At 40.5% G+C, this 21,529-nt stretch overlaps 1 protein-coding gene across 1 annotated transcript in view; it reads left to right on the top strand.

Annotated features, from left to right (window-relative positions):
- Positions 1 to 1,098: 1,098 nt before the first annotated feature.
- pak4 (p21 protein (Cdc42/Rac)-activated kinase 4) overlaps positions 1,099 to 21,529 on the top strand; it is a 40,144-nt gene continuing 19,713 nt past the window's right edge. Inside the window, exon 1 of the mRNA XM_039788578.1 lies at positions 1,099 to 1,251. The gene's annotated coding sequence lies outside the window, so the exon portion shown is untranslated. The remainder of the gene's footprint in view (positions 1,252 to 21,529) is intronic.

The following is a 21,529-nucleotide window of genomic DNA, read 5'->3' as shown; positions in this document are numbered from 1 at the left end:
GAGAGGTGGTATGATTCCTCCAGGTCTCCTCACTCTCTTTGCCACTCTCCCTATCTGCCGCTGTCAATTTTTGTCAAATTGTCAAATTTTAGGGGTTGTAAACGTTCAGAAATTCAGAAATATTCATATAAGACAGTGGTTCACGTTTATGTTGTGTTTAAACCCCTACCGCTAGATGGCTATGCTGAGACGCACCACTAGTGTCCTCCCCTAGCAGTGCCTAGCAGTGCCTAACAGTGCCTAGCAGTGCCTGACTTTTTGCTAGAAGCTAACAATGTGTAGCTATAGCTGAACTTTGGCCTACTTTAGCATGTAAATATTAGCTTACTAAGAACCTGTGAACCACAATCCAATCCCAAACTGGCAGTTTGATTTTCTGTATACTGAATTGTTTACCTAAAGTAAACTTCTTTGACTTTTATGAACATCATGTCTTTTTTTTAAATGTAAGTTTTTCTAAAATTATACTTTAAAAAAATCGAATATATCGCCTTACACACAGTATCGCAATATATTGCAATATATTGAATCGTGACCCATGTATCGTGATACGAATCGTATCAGCAAAATTCTTGCCAATACACAGCCCTACTGGACGGTTTAACAGAGCTTCAACACTGATGATTTAAGTAGCCTAGCCTACACTGGGATAAAATCATGAACAGGTTAATTGCCAAGTAGGTTTTCACCTTGATGTTTTGGTGCATTACAGTAAACATAGTACGAGAAAATAAAAAGCAGCCTAGTAAAAAGCAGCCCTGTGCTGCAGAATAGCACCATGAGTGTAGCCTAAAAAGTGTGAGAGGAGCAGGGCAACTTACTATCATGGGACCAAATAACAAATTGATAAGATGGAAAAGCTCCCCAGGCGTATACTGACCTCTAATCCCCATTACCCTCCTTATTAACCTGTGTAATGACTGTTAGCGCCTAATGGTGACACAAAATAGCCTATTGAACCATGTTTGTCTTGTTTTTTGAGAATGGTAGGCTTCAATGCTAAGTGGGATTGCACTCGTCTCCCTAGCGACCCGTCGCTGACTCGGTTGCCATGGTGCTTTGCTGCAGTTTCCCGGATGTGGTATTATTAGTTTTTTTTTTTTCTCGTTCAATATGGCGTCGTGGAAGTGAGACTTCGGCTAATGTTATTCAGTTTGCCCAAAGTTAGCGCGCGTCTGCTCTTTTAAACAGAGGAAAGTTTGTTTCCATACCGCGGTGGCAGCAGAAAAAAGTTTTCCTGTGAGTTTCGGGGTGAGTAAGAACATTTGTGTTGAATAACCGTAGTTTGTTGTGCCTGTGCGTTAGCTTGTGGTGCGTCTCTGAGTTGCTAACAGCGGCTAATGTTAGCTGCTTTCAAGTCTGGGTTCGAGGTGACCAGAGAAAGCTCCTTTGGTGTGGTCTCTGTGCGTGTGTGTTGTTTGAATAGTACCTTAACGTGAGGTGTAAAGCTTGACGTTTCCACGGTATGGCCATGGTACAAGGTGGAGAGTCACTTGTGAAAGTTGTTAAACAATTAAAAGCCGGAGTTCTGGGCACAAACCAAGCTAATTTTACGTCAGGGCTGTGTTTCTTTGCTAAGACCCTCTAAGCTCGCTGGACGGCTTAATGGTAAATCCAGGAGAAAAGCTGGTTCTGTTAACATTGACTATTCTTATGTCTGCCAGCTATTATGAAACACCGCAGCCAACTTGTCTTCATAACCGTGGTGCAGTGTAACAACTTATTATTAAAGTATTTTCCATTTTATGCAACTTTATACTTCTACTCCACTACATCTCACTCAGAGGTAAATAATAAACTTTCTACTCCACTACATTTTCCTGACAGCTTTAGTTACCTTTTAGATGACTGCTTTTTATCCCCTCCCTGTCCAGTGAAAACCATGTATCTCCAGATGTGTTGATGTTGAATGTTTGTGATAAACTAAAGGATGAAGTGTTCCTTAATGTGTTGAAAAAGTTCTCCTACTTCTTAATCTAAATAAAGTCTTTCAAAAGTCTCTTGGATCAGCTGGAAAATGCATCGTCACAAAGCTGAAAACAGGGCTGTTTTTCTGACACTGTGACAAATTTTAAAACTTTTTAGAGATACGTGGTTCTCACAGGACAGTGATGCTACAAACATATGATGATCTTATAGAATATGATGCCTTTGCTAAACTACCCAACAGTAAAGGAGTTAAAATGAGCACAACGTACATCTACAGCCGTAAAACGTAAAATGCAACATATACGTGTGTGTGTCTGTGTGTGTGTGTGTGTGTGTGTGTGTGTGTCTGTGTGTGTGTGTGTCTGTGTGTGTGTGTGTGTGTGTGTGTCTGTGTGTGTGTGTGTCTGTGTGTGTGCGCCAGCCATGCTGTCTGGCCAGGCGGAAGGAGGAAAGAGGATATAGTCTGTCTGAGATTCGTTGCTGTCTCCCCTCCATAACCCCACTTTTTATTGCTTAAGTCATTTCTCCTATCCTTTGGTCTTTCATTTTGTTCCCTCCCATTCCTTTCTCTCTCAGGTGGCAGATGTGTATGTGTGTTGTTCGTATGTGTGCAGTGTGACTGTGCATGAGTGAGTGAAGAAGAGATTTTGCATGCAGTTAGTCAGCAAGGTTGTGCGATTAGTGCTGGGCACACCACACATTCCTGGGATGCCAGAGCTGTATGGAGGGGTCACTCTTCTCTCTCTTATATACAGACCATACCCCAGCAGTGAGTACTGAGTACTCTTATCATAATGAACCCCCTTCTCTCCATCATGCTCTGCAAGTTATTCAGCATCAGCAAGGATAACTGTGTCAGGAAGTAACTGGGTGTCAGGTTGCAAAATCACCGACGCTAGCTACAGGTCAGATCACAAAAGTTGCACTGGTAGATCAGCATACTATCTGCATCAGCAGATTACAGATTTAAAAAGTTACAGTATGTATTTGTAAGGTAATATTATTTGTACTGCCGATATTTATCTCATATTTCATCATAGTGTAGAAAGACATTATAAAAACCTGCACAATCAAACAGAAAAGAAAGGCTGGCAGGTTAAACACTCCTCGTATATACATACATAACTATATATTTGTATTTATGAGAATTTGCAAATAGAGTCTGGTGGGTTGCTGGCTCTACCTTCTAAATACATTGGTTAATTAGGCTGCATGCTGCTGTTTTTTGTTTTACTACATATTGCTCAGGGCACTGTGTGGTGTTTTGCATTAACTAGGGCTTTAATAGCAATATTCTCCTTTCTCTCCTCTTGACAGGAGGCTTTAATTAGCGATCTGCACCCCTCCCTGCTGTCTAGTACCAGTAGTAACAGTGCAGGGATCTGTGGTACACTTGAGGCTTCATCTCTGCTTCATCTCTGTCTCCCTTTTTTACTGTTATCTCTCTGCTGGCACTATGTACACATGACATACACATGGCAAAAACAAATAGAGTAATACAAGTTAGACAGCCCTGCTAATTTTAGACAGTGACTAATTTCACTTTCTGAAATGACACCTTTTGCTGGCGGCTCTTAACACATGTAGCTTCTGCAAATAACAGAATTGACAATAAATACCACGAAATGTCTTTTCAATTTTTGATTCAAAGTTCAAACAGGTCTGTGTTACATATATGATTGGCTAAAGTCACTTGTATCAAATTTGTTGACTCACATAGATATATAAAAGGAAAGATTAGGTCTTGCGTTGATCAGTTGCTACCTGCTGTCCTATTTGATTTGTTTTACATTTAATGTGTTTAGATTCAGGATTCAAGCACATTGAAGTGAACAACAGCAAAACCTGGAATCCACTCAGGTTAAAGATACCCATCGAAGGAGGTTTCGGGGTTTTGTTCTTGATAGTAACTAAGCCCAGATTTGGATGAGGGGTGTTTATGGTGGATCACAGTAGGGAAGTTGAGTCATGAAGGCCGAGACAATCAGGAAGTGTTGATGACTGTTGACAGACGTGTCCAGCAGGGGGCAGAGCTGACGGCAGGACAGATGTTGTTGTTAGGTGACCTGAAGGTCCCTCAGAGAGAGACAGACAAACACAGCTGCTGTTTAGGCGTCTTCCATGAACTCCAAACAACTTTCACATCGCCATACGAGCCTAGGTGGAAGCAAGAGGCGAAAGCTGTGAACGATCAATAAGCATGGAAAGCTAGGGACATCACCCTGCTCATTTAAGGCACTGTGTGACATTTTATTATGAAATAGTTAGTCTCATTTTCTGTGTTATTGTTTTGTCCTCCTTGCTGTTTGAGTTTATGCTGTAGTGGATGAGCAAGCATGGGAACATTAAAAGTCTCGTCTTTCTCCTGGTATCAGGTTTCATCGAAAAAGATGGCTTGAAGGGTGAGACAAATGGAGTGATATGGGATAAAGTGAAGAGAAAGAGGGAGAGCAGTGCATACTTTTGATCTATGTGCAGGTTCTGGGTGTTTGTGAAGAGTCCAGAGAAGGAGAGGGCATGAAGGGGGGAGGCGAGGTGCAGAGCCAGCACTGGGCCAGATTCAGCTAAAGGCTAACAGCCAAACAACCAGATCTGCAGAGATACACAACAACCCTGACTCCACCTTATATCAGGGGAGAAAAAGGTTTTTATGTGGAGGACCTTTCATTCTTAGTTTTTCTGTGCTTTGTTTGTGATTATTGTGTGGTTAGTTTCTTGATTTGTTTTCCTCAATTTCTATTTTTTTTTTTTTTGACAGGACCATATACATTAAGATATATTTTGTCCACAAGAGACATCAATGGAAAATGGCTACAATTGCTTGTTGACTTTTGACCCTCAAAAAGAAAAACGTTTCAAAGTGTCTGGAAACAGAGGATCAAGCTAAGCTGACTGGTAACGGATTAAATAAGCCCAGGGTGGGTCCTGTCTGACCCTACATTATGATTCTTCTCTGTAACGGGGAGAAAGAGCCAGGCTTACTGCCTTAGAGGAAAGAAAATCCTCTCAGGAATGACTGCTGCAGCCAACATCAACACAGCCCTCTAGGTGCTCAAGAACAGAGGCAAGAACACTGTACGAGTAAAAGAAAGATTCACTATCACAACAATAACCTATTTCTGAGACTTAACTTAGTTTCAACCACCAGGTCCGGGTTTAGGCCAGCATTGTGTAGAGAGTTACAAAATATTGTGAAAAGAAAACTGAGGAAGAATTTCAAACATTTCTTTTGTTTCTGTGTCATCATACTTTGATTCACACCAAAATCTCCAGTTATGTTTAGATTTAGCTGTTTATAGTTAAATTCATCCGTTGCCTTAAAATAATTTCATAAAATAGGCCTATATATAATACAAATATAAGTCTATCTCTTCCTTCCTTTTTTTTTGGTAAATACTTTCCTGGTTAATCAAGCTATAGTGTGTTTGTAAAATAGAGACTCTACTGACAGTGATGCTGTAAAGACTTTCCCTTATACCTAAAAATGTTTTAAATCATTTAATATTCAATGGAGATATTATTATTCATCTTCTGTTCTGACGGAGATCAACGATGAGTCGATAAACCGGTAACTATTTTGATAATGGATTAATCGTTTAATTTGTCAAGCAAAAATGACAAATTCTCTGCTTCCAGCTTCTCAAATGTGATGATTTGCTTCTTTTCTCTTGTTTATATTACAGTAAACTGAATATCTTTCTGTTTTGGACTGATGGTCGGACAAAACAATCTTTAAAACGTCACTTTGCGAAGTTGTGATGACATCTGGCACTATTTTATGACATTTGATAGATTATTTGATGAATCATAAAGTAATCGTCAGGTTCATCTATAAGGGAAGTTGCTTCCACTGCTAATAATTGTTTTATTTGTACGATACTGCTCCGTTTGCTCTTGTGGTGTCTGCCCCCCCCCCCCTCCACAGCAACAGAGTGAGGAGTTTTGTTCTTGTGTTTGCATGTTTAGTTTTAATCTCGCCTGAAAAATCAAGCTTGGGCCTGCATGTTCCCAATTGATATGGAGGTTTCACAAGCACGCACACAATACAAAGAGAGTTCTGGATGTTGGCCGCATTTTACCCTTTTCATCTTAGTTGTACTGCTGTTGCAATGCCAGTGAATGGCAGTATGTTATAGTGGGAGGGGGGGGATGGAAGCTGCTTTTTTGTTAATGTTGTTTTTTGCACTCTCATACCTGTGGAATAGTCTGGATGACACAGGCAGCACTTTTGTTGCAGTGATCTCTCTGTAAATAAGTACGTTCTTTCTCAGGATCCTGCTGTTAAATCAGGAATTACTGTGCAATGTTTAAGATTAATAAAACTACATTCAGAAATGTTTCTCTTAAGTAACGTTTTATAGACTACTGTAGATTCGTTCCAAGAACAAATTCCACTGGAATGTTTTTTTGGCATGAAAATGTCCAAACTTTGAATACTTGTTGTAACTAGCCTTCACTTGCTCATGGACAGCCAACACATTCTCACTCCGATCGCATAAAGTACGGACACTTGCTCATGTGCCTTTGGCGTTGTTATTGACGCTAAAAGCCTTTTTTTTTAGCGTCAGATCTAAACGCTCTTTATCTAAACGCGCTGGGTCAGGACTATTGTCGTCACTTTTGATGCAGTTAGGTTCAGGAAAAGATCGTGGGTGGGCTTATAAAAGGTACGTTTACGAGACGTGGGACAAGAACGGGACGGTTGTGTTTAGAAAAAGCCATCACCCCATCCAACCTCCCCTACGCGGAATTTTGGGCTAACATGCTACCCGCTACTGTTGTCGCTCTTAATACTACGTCATCTTCACGCGCCGCGGAGCTGCTGCTCTGCTGCTCTGCCCGGTGGCGATATTACGAATCCCACTATGGCCACGCCAAGACCCGCCCTTCAATAGCATTTATTGGCCAGGCATCCATGAGAACGCAAGGTAACGTAACCCCATTTGTTCAGGTCCTATCCACTGACCAATCGGCTATCCTAACCTTAACCACTCGAGGTGAAATGCCTAACCCCAACCAATCGAGCTGCTTCGTAGGGCAGGTCTTGGCGTGGCCATAGTGGGATTCGTAATTTCGCTGCCCGGTGCGTTCCATACACACGCAGAGTGGCGCTTATTGCGTCGTATCTGATGCTGACAGCCACTGACCAAGCGACCAAACGGGTTGGGACAGCACTTATGAAAAGAGGAGTGTTTACGATTAGGGATGGGCATTTGATCACATTTTCTTAGTCGATCATCGGGAGAATTAACGATCGACTATCGACTAATCATTCATATTTTTATATTAAAATTATTTATTTAACTTTTTATAAATTTAAAAATGCAATGAAAATACAAAAATACAGCGTGTTTTTCCTCGATGAGATCTTAATTAGAAGAACAACTTGTGGCAGTTAAACTGGAGGTTATGTATATAGATTATAGATACCGTATTTTCTGGACTATAAGTCGCTCCGGACTATAAGTCGCATCAGTCAAAAAATGCGTCATGAAGAGGAAAAAAACATATATAAGTCGCACCGGACTATAAGTCGCATTTATTTAGAATTTTTTTCTTTTTTTCATCTGTCAACTACACAATAGCACACAGAACAACAGGCTGAATATGGTAGGTGTCCGGTTTGTTAACGTAACACATTAACAGTTATTGAACTATACAATAGCACACAGAACAACCAGCTACCAGGGCGTGGAGCATGGATGTATTAAAAGGCGTGGAGACGTAGCTGCACCGTTGACAAGCCCCCTTTCGACTACTTCCTCCAGCTCTTGCCCATCTTTGCTTTCAGCCCGACAATGCCGATTAGCTTTCTTTGATTTCTTCATTGCAGTAAGAGTAAACTTGCCGCGTCCCCTCACAAGTTTCTCCCTCATTTCAAACTTTCTTTCTGCTGCTTCGATACGTTTTCGGGCTGCATATTTTACTACCTTGCAGTTTGTTAACTCTTGCTTGTCGTTTTTTAGCAGCAGCGTTCTAGTTGTCACAAGCCTAGAGCGCCCTCTCGCGGCTGTAGACGGTAATGTTTTCAGTATGAATTAACATTTAAAAACATGTTAAATTATATATATTTTGATATATAAGTCGCACCTGACTATAAGTCGCAGGACCAGCCAAAGTAGGAAAAAAAGTGCGACTTATAGTCCGGAAAATACGGTATATGCGCTGCGGTGCTCTGAAGCAGCAGAACCTGCAGCTGCAAGCCGAGCATGTTGACATGATGTGGGGTCAGACGCGACCGCTACCTGCTGACCGTCAGTCCAGCCGCCCAAAACACCTGCGTTGCTGGGATGCACAGGTACCTCCGCGCTAACTTGGCCAGCCCGGGGAACCTTATGGTGCGTTCTTTTTGTCTTGTAATCGCGACTAGTAGCTCGAGCGTGACGTCACATCCGTGTCGAAAAACGAATAACCGCGGGGTTGTTGCGTTCTTTTTGTCACACGATACTACGAGTCGGAGAAAAGATGGATTTTTGTCACATTTTTAGTAACATTTAGGATTCTATTCACCCAGTTATTGACATATTAAACACATATATTTCACAGTTTGATACATGAAAATTACGTTTTGATTAACGTTAACGTTAGGCTACTGCTCTGCTTTCTGCTCAAGACTCGGCTTAAAGCCATTGTTGTCATATAGCAACCGAGCATCTCTAGCCAATTTCAGCTGCACAAGCTACAACATAACTAATCAGGCGGTATTTAACTCCTAATAAGACTGTAGAGACATGCCTATAGGTAGCAGTATACAGCGCTATGTTTAACTCCTAATAAGACTGTAGAGACATGCCTATAGGTAGCAGTATACAGCACTATGTTTAACTCCTAATTAGACTGTAGAGACATGCCTATAGGTAGCAGTATACAGCGCTATGTTTAACTCCTAATAAGACTGTAGAGACATGCCTATAGGTAGCAGTATACAGCGCTATGTTTAACTCCTAATAAGACTGTAGAGACATGCCTATAGGTAGCAGTATACAGCGCTATGTTTAACTCCTAATAAGACTGTAGAGACATGCCTATAGGTAGCAGTATACAGCGCTATGTTTAACTCCAAATAAGACTGTAGAGACATGCCTATAGGTAGCAGTATACAGTGCTATGTTTAACTCCTAATAAGACTGTAGAGACATGCCTATAGGTAGCAGTATACAGCGCTATGTTTAACTCCTAATAAGACTGTAGAGACATGCCTATAGGTAGCAGTATACAGCGCTATGTTTAACTCCTAATAAGACTGTAGAGACATGCCTATAGGTAGCAGAATACAGCGCTATGTTTAACTCCTAATAAGACTGTAGAGACATGCCTATAGGTAGCAGTATACAGTGCTATGTTTAACTCCTAATAAGACTGTAGAGACATGCCTATAGGTAGCAGTATACAGCGCTATGTTTAACTCCTAATAAGACTGTAGCGACATGCCTATAGGTAGCAGTATACAGCGCTATGTTTAACTCCTAATAAGACTGTAGAGACATGCCTATAGGTAGCAGTATACAGCGCTATGTTTAACTCCTAATAAGACTGTAGAGACATGCCTATAGGTAGCAGTATACAGCGCTATGTTTAACTCCTAATAAGACTGTAGAGACATGCCTATAGGTAGCAGTACACAGCGCTATGTTTAACTCCTAATAAGACTGTAGAGACATGCCTATAGGTAGCAGTACACAGCGCTATGTTTAACTCCTAATAAGACTGTAGAGACATGCCTATAGGTAGCAGTATACAGCGCTATGTTTAACTCCTAATAAGACTGTAGAGACATGCCTATAGGTAGCAGTATACAGCGCTATGTTTAACTCCTAATCAGACTGTAGAGACATGCCTATAGGTAGCGTATACACAGCTATGTTTAACTCCTAATAAGACTGTAGAGACATGCCTATAGGTAGCAGTATACAGCTATGTGCGACTTCTTCATTTGGTTACAACAAAGACAAAAGTGCTTAAAATTGTAGATAACCACGATGTTTACTACGTGTGATGCACGACGTAGCCATCTTTGAAAGTGAGCTCGGGTTCCTCTGAGTTCAGATGACTTGACGAGTCGTAAATACGACCTCGGGGGCGTTCTTTTTGCAACTTCCGGGTCGTAACTCCGGAAAACAACTCGTAAAACGACTTCGGTGGACAAAAAGAATGCACCATTATTTGAGTCGTGGCCGTGTTGTACTTATTATTATTATTATTATTATTATTATTATTATTACTATTATTATTATACACGGCATCTCAGTGTTTGCAGTGAACTAAGTCTTTTATTTTTAAAAATCTAAATGGTCCCACGCCACACTTCGCCGTGTCCTCTTCAGGATTACTTTTGAAATCAAAATGGAAACTCGCAGCCAGCTAACTGAGTATGGAGTCAAATGTTGCCCCCGGGTGGTCAAATGTTTAATTGTTGCCACACTGAGAAATTAATTTAATTGCTTCAAGACTCACACTACGCAACGCAACCAGCAATAGTTTCATCGATAACAAATTAACGTGATCGACGAAATTCTTAATAATGAATTATCGATCGTCGAGTAATCATGCCCATCCCTATTTACGATCACATATATTTTCACAGCTATGGTTATTAACCAGCATCTGATTGATTTGATAACAATATCTCCTACCCGTGTCTGTAGTCTGAATAACCTTTACTCTTCTGCTGTATGTCGCTTCTTCCTTGCAGAGAGCAAATGACGAATATTGACAGGGGAGATTGATGCAATGTTTGACCTCTTCACAATGACATCACCTCATTGTGTCTGTTGTTGACAACATGCCATCACCATGTAATGATGGTACTACACTGAGTCATGTGTTTCACAGTATGTTTGATGTTAAACATAACACTAACATTGTGCGATAGCACCAACAAGTTATGATGAGAGTAGTTGAGTACATCATCATGTGATTTTCTTTTCAGCTGGAATCAGATTTTTAGTGTCAAATTTTACAGATCAGCTTGTCTGCTGCTCTTGATTCAAATTTTTCCGGATGTATTGGCTGAAAAGATCACGGGTACATTCAGATGAAACATTCATGATTTCACTTGTCTCAACATGATGCCCAGGCAATACGTAATGTGGTGAGTGGGCGGCAACAACTAGAAACCGTCTTGCTTATGTTGACTATTTCTTTTGGAAGTTGGAGCTTTGCCTAAACTCCAATAAATGCCTGCAGCTTCTTGTCTCACCTCTACCTTTTTAACACCACAGTGGCCCCTACCATTAAAGTGCCCATATTATGAAAAAAACACTTTTTCTGGGATTTGGGGTGTTCTTTTGTGTCTCTGGTGCTTCCACACACATACAAACTTTGAAAAAAATCCATCCATGCTGTTCTGAGTGAGATACAGTTTCTGAATGTGTCCTGCCTTCAGTCTCCTGGTGAGCTGGTCAAATCGGCCCGGCTTGTGACGTCACAGTCCGAAATGAGCTGGCTAACCACAACCGTTAGCTCGTAGCGTTAGCCGGCTAATGCTAGCGCTGGCCGGCTAACGCTAACGCTAGCATGCTACGTCGTTCTCAATAGCAAAGCACTGCTACAACACACACAAGTTCACCATAATCTACAAAAGAACTACTTACATGTGCGCCCTCATTTAGAAGAAGTCTCCCAGCTAATCCTGCCTTGTAACTGACCAAAGTTGGAGAAACAGGCTTTCTTTTACTGTCTCTAGAGTTAGCTAGCTGACATGCTCTACATCTGAGCTACTGAGCATGTGCGAGTGCAATCAAAGATAGTACAGAAGAAGAAGATGAAAAGAGGTCTCACTCTGTAGCTAAAACAGAAACCAGGTGAAAAGAGGATCTGCAGCAGTGAGAGAGAGCTGTGCAGTACAACAACAATATGTTGTTTTTTGAAAATTAAACCATGTAAACCTATTCTGGTAAAACCTTAAAATACAGTTATGAACCTGAAAATGAGCATAATATGGGCGCTTTAAAATTAGCTACATTGAACTGTGTGGCTGTTAAGCTCACTGCTTTGGATCAAAGGCAGCCTTAGTCAGTTGGTTAGTAGTTTGGCACTCCAGATGTACACTGCTGGGATAAAGCCTGACATGTCCCTCCCATCCCGCTGTCTCCGCTATGTATTTTGCAACGGCGCCGTCGCTGCATCTGGGGCTTAGCATCACCCAGGACGGTTGTGATTAGTTTAAAGAATTACAAACCAGCCAGATCGTTTTATTTCCCCCTATCCCAGAACAGATAAGCGGTGTAGCCGGACCATACTCCAGGGCTGACACAGCGCTGTGGTGAGAGGTCTGACAATGCAAGACTAGTTGGTTAGTGACCAAGCCAATTTATAAAATATTTGTGAATATATGACATTTTTGTTACTGTCGATTTGAAATGTCACAGAAGGGAAGAATGAAAGTAATGCAGTCAGAATAAGCAGTCCCTCCAGAAAAATGCAATTATGCGATCGCATAATTCAATGCATAATCAGCCAAAGTCCGCATATTTATGCGGGGGCCACATTTTTTCAAATACGGCGCACTTTCGCCGCATAAATTGCCGATTTCTGTGCAAAATATGCGGTGCTTGCATGATTTCATAATCCCTGCATTTTTGTTGCAAAAAAGTCACATATATCTTAGCAGAAAGTTGAAAAATTTTGCGTTTACTTCACACAAGAGCAGCCATTTTCCCCTGTTGCCATGGGAACGTTATGAAGTGACGTAATTACGCAATGTGAACATCATCGAAGAGCAGGGTGTTGGGGGAATTTTCCCGCAGCTCCCGCAATTTCAGTGCATAAAATTGCATAAATATCATATAGCATATTCCATCTCATTTTTTAAGAAAATGTGCCGCATAATCAAGGATTTTTGCCCGCAACAATCACAAAAAAACGCTAAAATAATCAATTCTAAAATCGATCTTTGTTCGAGTGATCTGATTGATTAATAAAACCCCAAAATCGATGTTTTAATATGTTAAATCTGTTAATATAATGTTAGTCCGGTTAAGTTAACGTGACTACAGTATATGTAACTTTTAAATGTTTCTGAAACGGAGTAATTTTTCATCTGATGATCATAAATGACCTGTAACAGCAAACGAGACTAACAGTGAAAAGAATGCTAGTTTTATATAGTTTTTATTAAAGCCTCTGCCCGGGTCCGATTTTTTTTTTTTCCCCCGCAAAGTCACAGAATGATTTACGGCCGGTAGACGGCGCTACAGAGCACACGTTCTTGTTGTGTTATCGTATCCAGCCAGGTAAAAGGTAGCAGGAGATTTCTTTATATAGGCCTAATTGTATTTACATTTTATTTTAGAAGTTATATGTTGTTGTTATGGCTGATACTGGGGCAGGGCCATCACAGGAAAGAAGGAAATTAAACAAAGGACAACTAAAAGCTAAAAGAGAAAGTGAAAGATAACCGACAAAATCCGAGTCACACACCCCTCAGGTATGTTTTATTCCTTTTAGTCCGTGTTTGTGTTGGCTTACTATTTTCTTTTCTCTTGTCCCCCTGTACCTGTGTAAAGGGTCCTTGGGTTTTATGAAATGCGCTATATCAATCTGCGTTATTATTACGTTGTTTGCTACAGCAAACTCTTAAAGCTTTGGCTCGTGACACAGTGACAGTAGGGCTGGGCGATATGGAGAAAATCAGATATCACGATATTCTTGACCAAATACCTCGATATCGATATTGCGGCGATATTCTAGGGTTGACAATTGGTGCTTTAACAAAATACCTTCACACTTAGATTTAAGATAAATAATCATCAGTAATGTGGATATAATGACTAAGTGGGGAAAAGGCAAATAATAGAACAGCTAGTACAGTCTGGTAGGTTCAGAAAAGTACATCACTTTACTGTAATGCAGCCTTTAAAACCAGGAAGAGACACCACTTATGTCATATCACGATATTACGATATCCAAAATCTAAGATGATATCCAGTCTCATATCACGATATCGATATAATATTGATATATTGCCCAGCCCTAAGCGACAGTGATACCCGGGTTAGCTCGCATACATCCAAAGTAGAATAAGTTACCGTATAAAACACTTGAAATGCAACGATGCATCTGTAACGTATTCTCTTATTGTAAATTAATAATTATGTGTCCGAGCAAAACATTCATCGCAACTATATGACCTCCCCGTAACGCTAACTCCTAGACCTTTACGACAGCAAGTGTGGCCGCTGAAATCAACACAAACTGAAAGTTACATATAGCCACTTTAAATAAACTTTTTTTTTGGGGGGTCGATTCTTAATTCTTAATGTAAACATCAACCTGTTTCACTATAAAAAAAAATAGTGCTTCTTGCTTGTACAATTTACACCATAAGTTCTCTGAGAATCTTTTTTTGTATCCAAGCTAAATTGGTATTGTAAAATGTCTAAAGACTGTCAACTGCTGTCTGTATTTTGGATGCTTTGTCTTGGCGCTGTAGACTCAAAATCCGTCTTGTTGGTTCTTTTTTTTTTTCAGCCTGCACCCGTGTGGTGAGATTCATACTTGAACTTGTAGTAGGTAGCTCATAAACTCCTTTTGATTTGATATTTCTAAGTGTGTGTGCGTGTGTGTGTGTGTGTGTGTGTGTGTGTGTGTGTGTGTGTAAGTGGCAGGCAAACAAAGGTCTGTCTGTGTATGTGTGCCGAAATATGTGTACGCTAGCTTGTGTGATCTATGTAGCGCTCTCGTTATCATTGACCTTTCCACATTCCACAACCTGCTTCTGGAAGTCAGCCCTCATTGGCTGCAGCACGGCTTTGTTTGAACTCAGCCTCGGGATTGGCAGGTTTGTGTGTTGTCTTGCTCCGATACGTTGAGCGGACCAGTTCCTGCTGTATTTTTACTCTCAAAGGAATGCCAGCAGGCCTTTAACCTTATTGAGACTGACACCTTTCTGTCTGTCAGATGATAGATAATGAAACAAGTACTCCTAGCCTGGCTTTGATAAGGGACACAAATTATAAACTGTGTTTTTATGTATGTTTTGATAAGTTTTCTGATGAAAGTAAAAATAATTTATAGGGTTATCATTAAGATTTTAAAGCAGCAAGTTTATTCGTTGAGTTGCTAATTCCCGTATATTAGGCTGAAATAACTTCTGTGAGTTTTGTTTTAGACATTATGGCAACAGGACATTACAACTAGTATACTACATTTTAGGAGAATAGGTCTGTCTAATCTTCTAAAGGTGTTTAATCACCTGTTTTGATATGTGGTAAACTATGCAGCTATTTGAGCTGTTTAGATTGGCAACCTATTGTTACACCTTAAATATATATTTTTTTGTTTTTGAGCAGCATGTACTGTAAGTATGTGATTAAAACAGCAATGCTGACACCATTCCTTGGCCAGTGTTGCCTAAAGTTTAGTTGTGTTTTGGCATTTAGCCTTGACTTACTATCTGTGTGTCCTTTTCAATGTCTTTGGTGATGGATCTGTTTATATTAGCACACAGACATGGCATTTCACAGTAGCCTGCCTTGATCAGACTGCTATAACTGGCAATATTTTAAGCCATACTGTCAGTCTGTTGTGCCACAAAGTGAATCATATTGTCATCTGATGTCATGTAAAAGCTAATCTGTTAAAAATAATATAGATCCTCATGAAGCTAAATTATTGATTAGCGATGCAACAAATAGGAATGTTTCACCATCCACCCTCTTAATTTTTCCCAGTTTCATAGAGTAAATAATCACTAATGCAAATATTCACTTAATATTTGATTAATCAGCAACTATTTAAAAAAAAATCGATTAATCGGTTTGAGTAATTCTTTATGAAAATAAAATAAAAATGCTGTGATTCCAACAACTAATCGATTAATCGAGAAAATAATCGGACAATGAAAATATTCGTTAGTTGCAGCTAGTTACATGTCACCATGGTTTCTTATAACTACTGTCATTGACCATTTTACTGCAGAATGGGTATTTTTACTTTTAGTCAATGTTACTGATACATACTTTGTCTTGAGTAGCCTAAGGTTTTGAATTCAGGACTTTTACTTGTAGTGGCGTATTTATAAGTGTGGTATTTGCTACTTTTACTTTACTAAAGCATCTGAATGATGCCTATTGACAACCGACCGGCGACTACAGCTGGAAATTAGCCTTTTAGAGGCTAAAGCTGCTCCTTTTTACTGTAGCCTACAGTTAATTAAAGGGGACTGTCCACGACATTATAAACTAATAAACTAAACAACGAATACGTACATACAGGTAACTGTCTGAACGTCTACACCTGTGACAGGCAGATTTAGTATGTGTAACCGGAAGGAAGGAAGAGCGAATAAAAAGGTTTTAGCTTCTATTTGACAGGACACAAGGTTGCTAATAAACACGTTACTATCGGTCTCCCCTTCTCTCTCTATCTCTCTCTCTCCCTCCCTCTCTCCCTCCCTCTCTCTCCTCTCTCTCTCTCTCTCTCCCTCTCTCTCTCTCTCTCTCTCTCTCTCTCTCTCTATCTCTCTCTATCTCTCTCCCTCTCTCTCTCTCTCTCTCTCTCTCTCTCTCTCTCTCTCTCTCTCTCTCTCTCCTCCTCTCTCTCTCTCCTCCTCCTCTCTCTCTCTCTCTCTCTCTCTCTCTCTTCTCTCTCCTCTCTCTCGCTCTCCTCTCTCTCTCTCTCTCTCTCTCTCTCCTCTCTCCCTCTCTCTCTCTCTCTCTCTCTCTCTCTCTCTCTCTCTCTCTCTCTCTCTCTCTCTCCCTCCTCTCTCTCTCTCTCTCTATCTCTCTCCCTCCCTCTCTCTCTCTCTCTCTCTCTCTCTCTCTCTCTCTCTCTCTCTCTCTCTCTCCCCCTCCCTCCGTGCGGTGACGTCATGATACTGGGCCGCGTTTTGCTGAAACCATAGGAATGCGACACACTTTGTATTTACAGACCAAAGATACAGCACTTTTATGTATAAATACATTTCCATATATTTGAAACGCCAACAGTCGTTATCTGTCACCGGGTCCGCTTCTTTCTTTTTTTTTATTTTTAATGACGACGTAACGACGGTTTAATTTCTTTCACGGAAACAACTTTGTTGCTGCAGGGAGTCTATTTTTTCCCCCTTCGTCCTCCGCTGCGTTTCCCACATGAGATCAGGTGGATAGTGTGTTACCGTACCTGTGACTAAAAGTGAGTATTCCCGACTATAAACAGAGAGCTTTATACACTGTCTGTGTCGCTGTATTATATTGTAACTCCCTAGTGTTGCCCTGAGTAAAGCAAGTTAAAACTTCTGGTAGGCTGCTATGAGTGAGCAAAAGTTAATATGGGCCACACAACACAACAACATTCTCACAGCATGGATCAACTGTGAGTCAGGGAAACGGCATAATAACTTTATTGTTTGCCTTGTGTCAAGGGAGGGAGTGGATGATCTGTGTAGACAGCCCTGTTGGACTGCTGGGAACTGACTGTCTCTTTTAACTCTCCACTGACTATAACCATTCAAACCTGTTACTACATACCGACTGCTCATATCTGTGACTGTCAAGGCAGCTGTTGGACTCCTGGTCATCTGTCTTTCTTTGCACAAGTGTTGCTGACACATGAAGATGAGGGGAGGACAGATTTTGGTAGAGATTTGTTGTTTGTCTTTGTGTTAAGGTTAAATCTTGGTAGGAAGTTGTAAGTATATTTTTCAGTAGTCCTGGCATTTTTTTTTTTAGCTTTGCTATCTTATTTTATGTTATCTTATTTATTATATCTAGTATATTTGTATATTTGTTGTTTGTGTGTGAGTGAGTGTATGTGTATATGTCCTTGGTAACTTGGTACTTGCTGCTTGTAACAGAGTAATTTCCTAATTTGGGATTAATAAAGTCTATCTATCTCTCTATCTATCTATCTATCTATCTATCTATCTATGCTCTTTTTGTGCAGAAAGTTTGTTTAATACATTCTATGTTATTTATCAAAAGAGAGTAGTTTGGAGTTCCTAGTCTGAAATATGCACACAGAGGGTGGTTTTGCCACTGCTTGATACATTTTATGCATTTTTAAATTTAATTAAATTTTTTTTAGTAGGGCTGCAACTAACAATTATTTTCATAGTCGATTAATCTGTCTATTACTTTCTCGATTAATAGTTGTTTGGTCTATAAATGGTGAAACATGTTGATCAGTGTTTCCCAAAGCCCAAGATGACGTCCTCAGATGTCTTGATTTGTCCACAACTCAAAGATATTCAGTTTACTGTCACAGAGGACTGAAGACCCTAGAAAATATTCACATTTAAGAAGCTGGAATCAGAGGATTTTTCACTCAAACCGATTATCAAAATGATTAGTGAATAATTTAATAGTTGACAACTAATCAATGAATATTTGCAGCTCTAGTTATGAGTGTTGAAAGGATAGAAATCTCTAGTTTAGGGATTTCTAGACATATTTGTTATGGATCCAATACCATGTTGATAAAATTCACAGATTCTGTAAAGTCTCACAATTCCTTTTTCCTAATGTGCTCTAATGAAATGACTGAAATCTGCTACCTGTTACTAGCCTGGGTAAACCCTGATGAACTTCTGGCAAATGAGATTTGCTCTGCAAGTCAGTCTGGCGAAGAGCCCATTCAAACCCATTTCCAATGTCCCCAAAATCGAGGCACCACTCGCAACCGCTGAGGCGGGCTTTACACCAATCACAACCGCTGAGGCGGGCTCTACACCAATCACAACCGCTGAGGCGGGCTCTACACCAATCACAACCGCTGAGGCGGGCTCTACACCAATCACAACCGCTGAGGCGGGCTCTACACCAATCACAACCACTGAGGCGGGCTTTACGCGACGACGATAGCGCAGCGACAGCAAGCAGCTTTCTGTTTACATTTGCTGCGTTCATGCCACCTCGGAATAACAGGGACCGCCCCTGTGGTTACGTTGTTTTTCCGACTGGTAGCGTTCACATGGTCGGCATACGTGTTCACATGGTCGGCATACGTGTTCACATGGTCGGCATACGTGTTCTTCTTCTTCTGTTATATTGGCGTTTGGCATAACAACTCGTTGCATGACTGCCACCAACGGTTGGCCGTAGCCTAGAGCATCAGGTGGGTTAAAACATGGAGGCCACAATAACAGAAGATTCTCTGCTGTTTTGTTATGCGAGCATCCAAACAACACATCGCCAGGTGTTTGTTTGTGTTATCTGCAGGACAACCAACGGGAAAAGACACGGATAATGTGTTTGTTTTTTTATACATAGGCCAATTCATGAATAATTTGAAACATATTATGTCTGTGTATGTTTCTTGGCAGAGGCGTTTGTCCACAATAAACAGTTTATTATCATTGAAATATGTTCAGTGAACCAAAGTCGCCTCCATCAAACGTCCGTAGTCAACAACGCGTCACCAACTGGGAAACTCAGTTAGCAAAATCCAGCCCGAGTTTCCCACCTCTGATTCCCACAGGAAGTGACGTGAATGGTGGCGTTTTCACTCGGAAAAATGTTTTTCCGATGTCTATGAACGCAGCAATTCAACATGACTGCTACCGAAGCGCAGCGTCACCCGGATCGTTGGTCTGATTGGTTGAAGGACTATCCAATTGCGCCCAGAGGCATTTGAGCGGCGTCCGTTGGTGATGCCCCTTTGCAAATGAACTGTCAATGAACTTTTCCCAGACTCACTCTCAGTTACAACTGAGAAGCGCCTGGTGTCAACCAGGCTAACCTGTTACCTGTTGTTGCATTTGAGATCTTATCATGTTTACGTCAGCTGCTCTTTGCAGTTCCATGTCATGGGAACTTGTGTAAGCGTAACCCCCCAGTTCTGTATCTTAACTACCTCATTTACTGTAATAGTTAACAGATGTTAGCAGGCCCACTCAGTCTTGTATTGAAGCTGAGACTGCCCCACTTACACAGTGTTGTGAACCTGCGGTGGAAGAAGTATTTAGATCTTTTACTCAAGTAACGATACAACAATATAAAAATACTCCATCACAGCCCACAAAAAACACAAGTATTATCAGGAAAAATATACATGCTTAAATTATTAGAAGTACTCATTAATGCAGTAAAATGTCCCTTGTGACTGATTTTATATATTTATATCATTAGATCAATACTGATGCGCAATTATGTAAGAAGTATGTTATTGTTGTTGTGGTTCGAGGTGGAGCTAGTTTTATTTATGTACAGCCAGTGTCTAGTCCAGTGGAGTACAAATGTATGAAAAGAAATACTCAAGTAAAGTGTAAGTACCTTTTTAAAATTGTACTTAAGTACAGTACTTGTGTACTTTACACCACTGTTGGGAGCAGTCAGTAGCTCCAAGGTCACACAGTGTACAGTGTGTTTGCACAGCACTTTATAAATCTGGGAAACGCTGGGAGAGAGAGGTGCTATCCTTAGTGTGGGTGTGTTTACAGTAGTGAGAGAACAGGCTATTAATTATCACCCCTGATTCAGCACCAGCAAGCTAATGTAAGAACACCACAACAACAACGGCTGTCTGCTTTTTGGCATCCTACTTTTTGAATCGGTGTCTTTGTCTCTGTGAAGAGCTAGTACCAGTGTATTCATTTCTTAGCTTTAAAAATACTCTTAAATAAAAATCTAACGTGAGAAATGACTGCCTGGTTATGTTTTTTTGCCTTTGCTGATAACTTAGTATACTATATTAGTTGTTCTGGCAGGTAAGCAGCCATCATTCAGAGCAGGGGTGTCAAAACATACGGCCCTTGGGTCAGAACCGGCCCACCAAAGGGTCCAATCTGGCCCACTGGATGACTTTGCAAAGTGTGAAATTTGCAGAGAGGTCATTAAGTCCAAATTATCAATATTCCTATTGGTCTACTGGGGTTCGCATCCTGCTGCATGCAAGTGCCGCTGGTGGAAAATGTCTTTGTGAAAAAGGAGAAAAACACAATTGAGCAGTTCCTATTTCTTCACAGAGGTAGACTAAATGGGAAGCCAGTGTGCTTGGTGTGTTCACAGCACCTTTCAGTGCTCAAGGAATATATCGGACTCATTTCCTTTTCCATCCTGACCAGAATACAGTTGAAAACGGAAGCATTTTGTTGAAATTGCACTTATGTTCCTTTAGATTTCTCAGGCTGTTCATCATCTGTTCTGTAAATGATTGTTCATTATGTACTTGTACCCCTTTACAGTAAATAAAAGGGACACATTTGGAGTTGTTATTAATCGGTTATTGTGCAATGGTTTTAGTGGTCCGGACCACTTGAGATCAAATTGGGCTGTGTGTGATCCATGAACTAAAGTGATATAGAGGCTATTTATGGCCTCAATTCTGGAAACGTGGTCCGCTGTAAACATTTGGGGATTTATCACTGATTGTGACCCATTAGACAGTGGACCTGGTCAGCAACATTTATTGTGGCGACCAACTTGTGACTGAATAAAAGTGTTCGGAAAACTTAAAAATTAAGCGTCATTATTCAGTATTATTATAATTCAGAACTTGTAGGTATTTTGTAAATATTTGTTTTTATACAGAGTACATGTTTTGCTTAACAAGAGCAGGATTGGATGGTCGTCTTCACAGATTTGGTTTTTGCTTACTTATATTTTGTCATTAATCAAATCCTGCTAACAAGTAATTAAATGGGTTTATTTGCCGTGTTACAAGTTGGTATTAAGGTACA

This window comes from Perca fluviatilis, chromosome 2, assembly GCF_010015445.1.
Source record: "Perca fluviatilis chromosome 2, GENO_Pfluv_1.0, whole genome shotgun sequence".
In the NCBI taxonomy this organism is placed as follows: domain Eukaryota; kingdom Metazoa; phylum Chordata; class Actinopteri; order Perciformes; family Percidae; genus Perca; species Perca fluviatilis.
Note: the sequence above shows the minus strand (reverse complement) of the source record. Positions and strands in the feature narration are given on the sequence as shown.